This window comes from Dendropsophus ebraccatus, chromosome 11 (assembly GCF_027789765.1).
Source record: "Dendropsophus ebraccatus isolate aDenEbr1 chromosome 11, aDenEbr1.pat, whole genome shotgun sequence".
Lineage (NCBI taxonomy): Eukaryota > Metazoa > Chordata > Amphibia > Anura > Hylidae > Dendropsophus > Dendropsophus ebraccatus.
In genome coordinates, this window is record NC_091464.1 from 30,160,877 (window position 1) to 30,171,718 (window position 10,842).

The window sequence follows — 10,842 nt, forward strand, 5'->3', positions numbered from 1 at the left end:
TCTGGTCACTCCCTATATAATCCCAGCATGCCCTACCACAGGTGTTGGAGCCTCTACATGCTTCCCATAGCGTTTGGCCCAGCTCCCTGTTGTTCCTGACCTCAGTCCTTGTTCCTAGTCCCTGTCCTCTGTCCCGGTCCCTGGTCCCTGTCCGCTGCTTAACCATAGTTCCTGAGCTCTGCCTGCCACCTGCGGTCACGCCTACAGACCTCTGCCTGCATTACCATCTGCCTACTGCTCCTGCCACGCCTCGCCTGCTGTCACTAGCAACCAAGCCAGGGGTAGCAACCTGGGGGTCGCCTGCTGCAGCAAGTCCATCCCGCCTTGCGGCAGGCTCTGGTGAAAACCAGCGGCCCCTCAGACTTGGCTCCCTGGTGCGGTTACCACCATCGCTAGTGACAGTTCAGTGGATCCACGACTCCAGGCGTTACAATGGCTCTGTATGCACATAGCTCTGTTGTACACAAGCTGTATGCACATGGCTCTGTATGCACATGGCTCTATTGGACACATGCTGTATGCACATGGCTCTGTTGTACACAAGCTGTATGCACATGGCTCTTTTGTACACAAGCTGTTTGCACATGGCTCTTTTGTACACAAACTGTATGCACATGGCTCTGTTGTACACAAGCTGTATGCACATGGCTCTGTTGTACACAAGCTGTATGCACATGGCTCTGTTGTACACAAGCTGTATGAACATGGCTCTGTTGTACACAAGCTGTATGCACATGGCTCTGTATGCATATGGCTCTGTTGTACACAAGCTGTATGCATATGGCTCTGTTGTACACAAGCTGTATGCACATGGCTCTGTTGTACACAAGCTGTATGCACATGGCTCTGTATGCATATGGCTGTTGTACACAAGGTGTATGCACATGGCTCTGTTGTACACAAGCTGTATGCACATGGCTCTGTTGTACACAAGCTGTATGCACATGGCTCTGTTGTACACAAGCTGTATGTACATGGCTCTGTTGTACACAAGTAGGGATGGTCCGAATCTTCCGAGGTTCAGGTTCGTATGAACCCGAACGCTCGGCATCAGATTCCCACTGTCTGCCCGCTCCGTGCAGCGGGTGGATACAGCGGGAGGACCGCCTGGAAAACTGGGATACAGCTATAGCCATAGGCTGTATCCCAGTTTTCCAGGCGGTCCTCCCGCTGTATCCACCCACTCCACAGAGCCGTCAGGCAGCGGGAATCATTGCAGAGAGTTCGGGTTCGTACGAACCTGAACCGAAACAGGTTCGGACCATCCCTATACACAAGCTGTATGCACATGGCTCTGCATTCACATGGCTCTGTTGTCCTGACAAATAATCACAATATGTTCTGTTAGATGATGGAATAAAAAACAAGGGGGGTGCAGGAACATAATAAACAAAGTATACTTCACTATCCTCGTACCCTGTAGTGACGCTCCCAGGTCCAGCTGACAGCCACTGGCCTCCTGCATCTAGCCATATGCCTCTAGCTGCAATGTCACATACCCAGCTGAGTGATTGCTTGCTTGGCCAATCAGTCACTGACTGGCTGAGTGGGCAATTGGGGAGCCGAGCCATGATGTTGCAGCTGGAAGAGTTGGGTATGTGACATACCCGCATTCCAGCCAAAAATGAGAGCTTGTGGCCATGAGAGGGACTTAGGATCGGTGCAATGGAGGCATGAGGTCCATTGAGTATACCTTGCTTTTAGGTTCCCTCACCCCCCCCCCCCCCTTTATATTTTATAAATGGACGGCAGGTAAAGTTAAAGTAAATATTAATTTAGCTATCCAAGTGTGTTGGGGGATATACAGGCATACCCCCTTCCTCAGGGATAAAAAGCGACCATCAGACCAAAAGTCCGCTATGCTTTTTCATTGTTTTTTCCTATGCCATACCTATAGCGGTGGAACACAATCCGACCAGAGGATCGCAGCAGACCTGAGCTCAAGAACTGTTTGAGAATGGTGCTTCTCCTGATAAGTTTTTTTCTCTCCAATTTAGAAGGTCATTGTTTTTATAGCATTTCACCACTATGAGTAGTAACACAATATTAGGCTATGTTCACACTACGTATCTTTCCGGCCGTAGTGCGAACCGCGAATATACGCACGTTCGCTTGAAAGTATACGATATACGGCCGCACAATGCACACTACGCATGAGCCTATGGCCGGATCGTATACGGCGCCGTGAAAAATGAACAAGAACATTGTTTGAGGACGGAAATGTTCCAACTCACGGCCGTGGATTTCCATGCGGTCCCGTACGGAGTACTTATTTCAGCCAAATTGAATGTGATTTTTAAAACCAAAAGGTTCTGTGTGTTTTATTGGGCTGGGCTGAGATTTCCAAGTAAATGACCTGTTTCAGATCGCTTCGAAACAAGCTAGGGAAGCATAACTCTACTACGGGCGTATGTTCGCGGTTCGCCGCATGTACGCAATCCGGCCGCATGTCTATTTTTCCCACGGGCGCACATGTACTGCTGCGTATGAACTACGGCCGGACTCATACGTAGTGTGAACATAGCCTTACAAAGCACAAGAATCAAAGTAAAAGTGCTGTAAAAAAAATAATAAAAAAGAATAGGTAGAAGAAAATCAAAAACAATAGCTGAACTGTAAAACTGAATACAGAATAAAAAGGGTTAAGTTAAATAACATGTTTTAGATAATTTCTTTTTTTTTCCCCTCTAAACTGGTTTTCACTTCACTGCAGATCTACACAGGAGGGTAGGTGAGAAGAAAAACAAACCAGGGCTTTGGTTCATAGGCATGCATAGGTTTTGTATAATAACAGTTCTCTCACTTTTATTAAAAATAAATACCTTGCATGGGGTTCTGTGAATACTTTGAATGGATGTCTGTAATCCTTTAAATATTACTTGCTTTGAAGCCGCCTCCATGTTTTTTTTTTTTACTATGTTACTTACATATGTGTGGCCTTATGGATGCCCCTTACCTCTAATGTAACACATCTTATATTATCATATTGATTTATGATACAAATATTTGATGTAGTAAATCATAATGCAGATATGGGAAGTTAGTGAACCCTGCTCATCTACTATAAGTACGGGCAAAACAGGCTGGTGAGCAGCCGACACCCTTACCAATCAGCCCTTCAGCATCCACACTATACAGAGTGGGGCCGAAAGAAGTTGGCTTCGTTCACTGTCTAGTGGTCATGCCTGGTTACTACAGCTTTGCTCCTATTTACGAGCTGAACGGCAGTGAAGCCAACTACAGTACTTCCAGCCCCATTGTCTGTGTAGTGCAGGCGCTAAAGAGATGATCAGTGGGAGCGGGGAACAATCAACATGGGATCTGGTGGGTTTGATTACTGGTGACTGGAGAAATTGGGTGCAGCCTTACTTGGTCCTGAAAAACTTGAATGCAGACTAAGGCTATGTTCACATGGTGTAAAACACTGGCCGTTCTGTGACCTGGCCGGGTCAAAGAAGCGTCGCTGTTTGTGAAGATCATCCTGGCCAGTACTGCAGTACTGGTCAGATGATCTTCGTTTGTGCTGAATTGGGATGTGGGTGTATCCACGTGCGCCCGCATGCCAATTCACCATTTCCGACAATGCAGGGTGCATCCAGAGCCGTGCGCTCCATTGAGTGACTTATCAGGCAATGAATAGCTGCCGCACAAAACTGACAAGTCAGTTTTCTGTGCGGCTCCTAGGGATCCCTGTTGGAGTGTATACTATGTGTATACACTCCGTCCGGGATTCCCTCAGCCTGCAGTGCAGGTAGGTTTTGAATTAATCATTGCAGATTCACAACAATGGCCTTGATTAAATTACAGCTTACCTTGTGTGAACATGGCCTATGGTTGTATCTATGTTTCCAGGCAGCCTTAGGATCTGATCCTAAGCTAAAGCTTTGGCTTTAAAGTGACTCTGTACCCACAATCTGGCCCCCCCCCCCCCCCAATCTGCTTGTACCTTTGGATAGCTGCTTCAAATCCAAGATCTGTCCTGCTGTCCGTTTGGCAGTTGATGCAGTTATTGTTCTAAAAAAACAACTTTTAAACTGGCAGCCTACTGGAGTGGCCTAGATTGTGTATGCATTAGGCTGGCACAACCACATGGGCACATGGGCTGGATACTTAAGACATCTGTGCAAATTTTCAGCATGGAGAAAATGTTCCAGTGGCATTCCTAATGATGAAGAAGGTAGGGAGGAGGGACGGAGGGGTGGTGCAAAGTTAGGGCACAGATATCCTAGGCCACACCTGTAGGGCACGGGGCTGTAAGTTTAAAAGTTGTTTTTTAAGACAATAACTGCATCACCTGCCAAACGGACCGCAGGACAGATCTTGAAATAAAAGCAGCTATTCATGTACAAGTGGTTTGGGAGGGTCAGATTGTGGGTACAGAGTCACTTTAAAGGCATTATGGGAATTGTATTTTTGCAACAGATGGAGGAATGCAAGCTTGACAACCCTCCTCAAGGGTAATAGGCTGAACTGGATAAACTTTTTTCCAGCTTTAAAAATTATTTAACTACTGTATGGTATGTAGTGCTTTCCAATGGGCAGACTCTGTGCAATGCATATACATTTTAGTGTATACAGAAAAGATTGATTAGTGCATTGTTTAATCACTTGACCAGCTGTCACCATTTCCACGCCATTGTTCCACCTGCATCTTCAAGAAAATCTCCATATTTTGCATATAGATTATATTGTTGAGTTTGATGTGGAAACTAGCTGCAGATTTTACCTATTGCGATACAGTAACTGAAACCTTGGGTAAAAGTTAGAGTTGAGCCTCCTCCAGCCCACTCAGCCAATCACTGACTGAGATGGGACAGCACCACGACCAGTGATTGGCTGAGCAGGCTGGAGGCAGCTAGAGCAGTGGGGGGACACTGCAAACCATGAGAAGGACATAGGGGGAGCATGGACAGGTAAGCATAGACTTTTTTTTTTTATTATTTTTGTGTGGTTTTAAGAGCCTGTTGCAAACTATGCAAAATGTTTGGTACTTAATCTTCCAAAGTTCGAAACAAATCTCTTTAGTGAAAATCCTCAGCATGAACAGAATCCACTGCATTTTTTATGCTGCGAGCGAATGGTGTTTCATACCACAATACTACCATAGAGTTTAATACCAACGTCCGTAGTCCAGCTTCAAAAACTACACCTAAATAGCAATACTAACAGGTAAAACATATTATTCCATATGTGCTGCATTGGAACTTACTGCTTCTCTTAAAGTGCAATCACATGACCTCTGCCATGCAAGAGAGAACCAATATACAGTATATATATATAAAAACACTTCCGATGATGTGTTTGTCCATACACTGGTAAATAACTATGTATATTATATTCACATTCTGTATTGTGAGCTAAATGTCCGCACTTCCTATTAGTATCTGCTTGTTCCAAGATCATTGGAAAGCACATGTGCATTAATAGCCCTAACTAACTCAATATGTCTGTATCAGCAAGTCAGTAATATAGCTATAAATCACCGATGGTGACATGTATTTGTAGTCAATGAAGCACGAAAAAATAATGAAACAAGCTACAGAAAAGTTTATACCGACAACTCATAAAAAAAACAACCTCTGAGAATATAATTCCCTGTAATCCATGAAATGACTATGAAATACCGCTCAGGAAATAGCACTGTGCCTTCTGTTACAGCTACAGCTGGATGGTGCACACAGGGAACACAGTGTACTGGCAATATTAAAATTATTAAAAGTCCTATAGCAAAATTTATTGTTACCATTTGGTTCTCTGCTATGAGCTGCTGTTACTTAGACAAGTATAAAGCCCCTCTTACACTGGGCGATCAGCAGGAGAAACTGAGCGCCGACCTGTCAGGTCAACGCTCGCTTGCCCCTTGTTTCCAGCTCGCTGCCGGTGCGGGTAAGAGCAAGGGAAAGGGGGCATGGGGAGCTGCTATGTCCTGCTTCATAGCGGGTGAGGACCGGCTGCTATCAGCAGCTGGGCCCTCACCCTCACTCGCAGGCTGCTCCGATTGTGCGGCTGCCCGCCATTAACCCCTTGAATGCCGCGATCATGACGCACTCTATCAGAAAATTGCATTTAACACTGATCCCTGCTATGCTATGTTGAAAGATGCTGAAAGCTGATGTTGAAAGCTGATCATTGCCTTTATATGGCCAATAATTGCTTAGTTTAGTATGGCCTTAAGGCTAGCTTATCAGTTTGTTTTGCCAGGAAAACCCCTGGAAGGCGTTACAGAACGTGATCTTTTAAAATTTTTCTGTTACTTGGACTGTTCTCGGACTTGAGTACCTTGATCCCCCCTAAAGATTTTAAGCGCCAAGCCTTAGGCTGTGTTTTATTTCTATTTTTTGGCCGTTTGAACTCGTCTTTAAGAGACTATTTGAGCTGTCCTTTTGAGACTAAATAACGGCCACTATTTTAAAATTTTACTTCATACAAATCTCAATGTCCAGGAGCAAAGACTCCTTGTCAAACATCAAAAGTTGTGCTGACACTGTATGTTTCAGGCCTCCCGGTGGTAGGTGAGAATACTAAAAGCATTGCAGCTTGCACCTACTACATTTGCTGGGTCATATGCTATGGTAAACGCTCAGTGTACAGGAACATAGACTCCTATTCCTTGAACATATGATTCTGAATTGGCTGTCGAATCCCAATTGAATATCAATTGAATAATATTCTATGTGACCAACCTGGTAAATCACTTATACCACCCCTGGTAAACAGCCAAGATGGGGAAGCTATAAGGGGTTCTTCTGCATTCGAGCTGAACAGGGTGCAGTGCCACTACACAATGTATTATATTGTAGCACTTTTTACACTATTGTGCAAATTGATGTATGTGGCAATTTGGCTCTGAAGATCAGATTTCAGAAACGGCGGCCATGCTGCACTGACCATGTTGTTTCTTCACATCAGTCTGTGGAGGTGGTTTACATAATGTATGTCATGTGATCCAAGATGCTGCAATAAATGCTTTGCTATTCACAGTAGGGATTCTTTCCTGTCAGCTCCCTTTTACTAAACAGGTGTTACTTCAACAACCAATGAAACCATAAAGTGTACATCTTGTAACTGAGTAGCAACTGTAACAGGCAGTGAGTGTAGACCTGCTGTGCTTCCCAACTGGTTTGACTTTGGGCCAAAAACAAGAGCAGAATCCAATTCTCCTTGAGGTTTTAACCCATAGAAACATACATAGAAGATATTTGGCAGAAAAAGACCACTTGGTCCATCTAGTCTGCCCTTTTAGTATTTCCTTTGTCTTACCCCAGGATGTGGCAGCTGAACTTAACTGTTAGGGTCCTATTACACGGGCCGGTAAAGGTCCGATCAATATTGTAGTGCCGATCTGCTAGATCACTGCTTATTTACTGGGCCTATTACATGGCCCAATATTCATTTAGCAAGGGCTGCATGGACATCGTTAGCGATGTCTGTGCAGCCCTCACCCAATTAGTTAATACGTTACCTGTCTACGTCTCCGGAGTTCTTCTGAACTCTGTATGCATCCCGACATTGTACGTTGCAGCCTAAAAGCAGCAAGTGATTAGCTGAGCGGCCTTTCTGCTTGGTTCCGGGATACATACAGTGCGCAGAAGAAGACCGGGAGCATGGACAGCTAAAGTATTAACTGTTCGGGCAATCATCAGTGGTTGGAAGAGCATCACTATTACACGTAGAGATGCATGGTTGGCGGCTAATGATTTTAGGTCTGGGCCTAAAGAAATCATTGTTGTCTCTATTACAAGGAGTAAAAATCGGCCAAATCAGGCCAGACATGCTCCATCTGGAAGTGTGTACTATACCTAGTCACATCTTCCCCTCCTGCACTACCTAGCAATATACTGTTGAACTCGGGATGTTTGGAGGCACCTTGTCCCCGCTTCCTGGAGAGGCTGCATCGAGGATACCACTTCAGGTGTTGTGCACTACCGTAACCCTTTCCCACTTATTATATACTGATTCACCCAGGGAGCGCCTTTTGTGTTTTCAGCTGTGCAGGCGTTGGTTTTTGACAGGAAGCACAGTGATCAAGACAGGTACAGGAAATAGGATAGTAACAGGTGGCACAGGTTTAGGGTTAAGAATATCAACAGAAAAAGATCACCTGGTCTATCCAGTCTGCTGATATATATCTCAGGATAGATATATGTTTATCCCAGGCGGGTTTACATTCACGTACATTACCAACCACATCTGCTGGAAGTTTGTGTGGTCAGCAGTCCAGGTCATACTCAAAAGAAATGATATGGTACATTAGGGTCAGGCACTAGTGGTCTCGAGAGTTCAGGCACAGGTCAAACAGTTAACAGAATAGCTTCTTGGAATACCTTTGTTACGAAAAAATGACTATATTGCTTTCACCAAAGAGGACAGAGCTGCCTTATATAAATGCTGTAGGGGTAGAATAGGAAAGGGGACAAATTTTGGGTGCATACACTGACCCATAAAATGGCAGAAGGAACACGTGTACCGTGTACACACCTTACAGACAAGCAGCATGATGGTGAGAAGAGACAGAGCGCGAAGCATGGATGGTTACTGGGTTATAAATACTGTACAAATAGGATAATATTTTATATAGGGGATAATATTAAGCACTACAGTTTGTAATATACCAACATAGTTATAGTCTATAATGCCTATAGACTAAGTTCACACACTGTGTCGAAATAACCATTTTTATTGGGCCTCTGTCATTTAAAGGAAAATAACAGTTCTTATTTTTCTTTAAATGACGTCCGTCCAATAAAAACAGCCGTTATTTTGACTGTGTGTGAGCTTAGCCTTATACTACATTCCAAAGGCCTGATCAGACATTGCTATCAGTAAGGTTTACAATGTAATCTCTTTCTTTTAGGCACACCTACATACATTGCGGGTATTGTCATGGTAGCCATTTCCTATAAGCATGGTTTTGTGTGTGGGAGGAAACTGAAGTTCCAAGAGGAACCCCCCAAAATACTGTAAAAACATGCAAACACCATGCAGATGTCATCTTTGGTTCCTTCAAGGCTAAAAGGTAACAATGCTAGCCATTCATCTACTATGTTGCCAATGGTTAATATACCACAGGAATCCATTTTTCTTCATCCCGCATGTTTCCATGTCTTGTCTTCATATTCCACCTTCACTTTTCATATGACTAGCCACCTTTGATGGTCATGTTTGGGTTCTAATCAGAGAGGAATTCACATCATCCTGAACCAAGTAACATATGACATAAGTGAGGGACTTGGCATCACGCTAATCCTACTACTTACAATTACTAACTTTCAGCTCTCGTAACTGATGTTACCACAATGTCCTAACACAGGATGAAATGGTAAAATTATAAGATGAATCTAGGGGCAATGATTTCCAGATGTTCTTAGCTGTCAGTAGATATTTTTCTCATTTAGCTGAAGTGGGATTATGTCCTTTCAGGTTTTGATTTAGTTGGCTGTTTCTGGAAAGGTTGGTTGAGTTACTATTCAGGAAAGTGGTAATGGTATGTGTCAACAGACTGTATCACTTCTTGCCGGGCTTCAAATTCTTATATTCGATTAAATAAATATATAAAAATGTCAGGGCTCTAAGGCAGCAGGAAACAATGCCTATTGTGTGATATTCAATCAGTTATTTATATATAATGTGTATACATTGTACGAGTCCACCGCTTTGAAAATTCTTTCACGATTTTGCCAACCACATGTATAAACAATGGATAGCATTGAATAAACGGTAAAATTTTTTACCTTGTATGACATTTATAGCTCAGGGCATGCAGCAAATCTTCATCGAGTCTTCCATGGAAGAAACTGTTTCTCAGACAACTCGGGAAGCTGCTGCCTACAGTACTTCCAGTTGACAGATATTATTTCAAATGTGCGCAATCTAATATAACTAAAATATACATAACAAGGCACCAAAAGTGCAGACAGCTATTCTAATTATAGACCGGCTTTACCAAGGCATCACTGTCTGTCAGAGTAAAACTGACAATATAATAGGCCATGCCATGAATAATAACTATATCTATATACCAGTTTCTCAGCAGAAAGTGCCCTAGAAATTTTCTCTATGCCACAGCGACATAGTATTGATCGATCTCAGTGCTCAAAAGTGGTCATACACCTTCAATAATTGATGGGTGAACAATCATTCGGCCATTAGTTATATCTGCTGTCCACCACTGGTAGCCATGGAAAACGGAAGCCTCCAGTTTCCTGGCTACGAAGGCCAGTGGAGGGAGGGATGGCTGGGTGTGCGGGGTGCGCGCCTGTGAGCTCTGCCCCCTCCCCTCTCTCCCCTGCTGCTGTCACAAGATTGTAACAGCAGCAGGGGACAGAGGAGAGGGGGCAGACACAGGGACATCAGCTTATGGGATCATTATGATCCCATAGGCTGATGTCCTAAAATGATATCAGTGTCGTGAAAGTCTAAATGACCTCAGGTCGTGAAAGGGTTAATGTGTAGGAGTAAACAATCTGCTAGATCTACTCGCGTCTGCTGAGCCTATTACATTGCTCGACTATGGGGTAGCAAGGGCTGCTCGGACATCGTTAGCAATGTCCGTGCATCCCTTGCCTTTAGTGTAAAATAATAAAGTATATATGTTACCTGTCCACACTAATGCCCACTCCTAATTGTCTTCCTGGCTTCTCTTGCTGCCGCACAAGAAATGCAGGGCTGGTGTCTGAAGTGACAATCCCTCTTGATTGTGATTCTTGTGGCGGCTGCGGGCAGCAGGAGAAGCCAGGAAGACACCGGGGAGCGGGCAGATGCAGTATATAGTATACTATAGTATAGTATATACTTTATTATTTACTTTAAACATTCATCAGCCGTCGGCCGCGCCTGTCGGCA